This window comes from Apis dorsata, unplaced genomic scaffold (genome assembly GCF_000469605.1).
Source record: "Apis dorsata unplaced genomic scaffold, Apis dorsata 1.3 scaffold_247, whole genome shotgun sequence".
NCBI lineage: Eukaryota > Metazoa > Arthropoda > Insecta > Hymenoptera > Apidae > Apis > Apis dorsata.
Genome location: NW_006263526.1, coordinates 43544 through 45722, shown reverse-complemented (window position 1 = coordinate 45722; position 2179 = coordinate 43544). Strand labels below are relative to the sequence as shown.

At 13.5% G+C, this 2179-nt stretch overlaps 1 protein-coding gene across 1 annotated transcript in view; it reads left to right on the top strand.

The window, feature by feature from the left end:
* LOC102673246 (protein angel) overlaps nucleotides 1-2179 on the top strand; it is a 7566-nt gene that overhangs the window by 1073 nt on the left and 4314 nt on the right. The gene's annotated exons all lie outside the window — the stretch shown is intronic.

Below are 2179 nucleotides of genomic sequence, written 5' to 3'. Positions count from 1 at the left end.
TATTATAAAAATTAAATAATGTAATTTTATTATTTTTTATAATATATAATAAAATAGACTTAATTTTGTACAAAATGTAGTTAATATATATATAATTAATAGAATATAATAGATTTAAAAAATTTATTCATTGAGTAAAATATTTAAGAATCAATTTAAGCATTTATTTTATGTGATTTTTATTAAAAAATTATTGATTATTAATTATTGATTATTGACAATTAATTGATTTTATTAAAAAATATTTAATAAATTGTATAGTGTATGGCTGTCATTTGTGAAATAATTAAATAATTAAGATCATTAAAAAAATAATTATGAACTTATTATTAACAAATATCTTAAAATATTTATTTAGTATAAAATAAATATTGTATTATGTATTTGATAATAATATTGAATTATTCTGTAAGATATTTTTTGTATAATATTATATATGTATATTTTTTTCAGAGTTAGAATACTAATTGAATTATCTTATTTATCTAATTCAATGAACATGTCATAAAGTTTAAAATTTTTTAATTTTAGCTGATATTAGTATAAAAAGCATAAATATTAAACATATTACAAAAATCCTTTTTTTTTAATTTTTTGATTTTGCATATATTTAATTTTGATTTTGCATATATCAAATTTTCGATTATATAATTTATATAATTTATTTTATACATAAAATAATATAATTCATAGCAAAACGAAATTGATAAAAAAATATCTCAATATGAAATTCATTACGATATTTTTATATTGTAACCTATCAATATTTATATTTATATTTTCTAACAGAATATTTATTTGATTAATACATATTTATATATTTTTATGATGCTATTTTCGTATATTTTTATCACATGAATATTTCAAAAAATCTAATATAATTTTAATATATTTTATATATATAATATATAATTATATATATTATATATTTTATATTATAGTATTTTATCAGCTATAATATTATTTTTAAAATTTAAGTTTAATATATATTGTTTAAAATTTTAATATACATTCAAATATTTGAGAGAATGGGCAATTAAAAAAAAATGTGAAATTTTTAATTTAAATTATGATTTTCTTATGTTTTTTTTTTATATAATTATTATATATTAATAAATATTATATTATAAACTAAAACTGAACAATGCAATATAGACAAAATTGATTAGACATTTCTATTTTTTTCATATTTCATATTTTTAAGTTATCTAAGAAAATAATCCATTTATTTTATGATTAATCTTATTCTTGATGATATACTCTTATAAATTATAAAAAAATACTAAAATATTTTATTTGCTGATAATCGGTGTATACTTTTTTATCAAAGATTATATATTTTTAATTTTGATTTTAAATTATATGATGATGATCAATCTAAAAACATTATTTTAATATCATTATGAAATTCTATTTATATTTTTTAATTTTATGTTTTGAAATATTGTCTCTTGAAAGACAAAATTATTAATAATATTCAATTTTTTCAAATTTTTATTAAAGAAATTGATGTATCACTCACACACACAATATTAGCAATTCCATTAATATTAAATTTTGAATTTTTGAATTAAAAAGGCCCTATAATAGAATCTTTTTTATGTTTTTCAATTTTATTCTATTTTATTTTTAACATACATATTCTTTCTTTTTCTCTAAATTCTTTCTACCAAATAATTAAATTTTATTCTTATTAACTTCCATATAATTTTTAGAATAAAGAAAGAATTTTAATAGACAAAATTTAATAATAAAATTTAATAATTAGATAGAAATACTATCTATAAATTATATTCTTTTTTTCTATAAGATTTGTAAGATCTTTTATTTTTGATACTATTATATTTAATATTAATGAATAAATATTGAATAATAGATATATTATAAATGTAAGTCATGTTTTTTTGACATAAAAATTTTAAAAATTTCAGTATTATGTCATTTTATCAGGAATTAAAGAACATATTGATAAAATTGATTAAACTAGGTTTTATGAAAATCTTAGTTTTCTGGTTATTTTTAATAAATTATGATAAATAATATTATTTATATTGTTATTGAAAATAAATTGTTATTTGTAAAAATCTATGATGTAATTTCATAAATTATCAAAATACATTATTAAAAAGGAAAATTTGAATGTCATATTAATTAAGCATTATATTATAAATTTTAATAA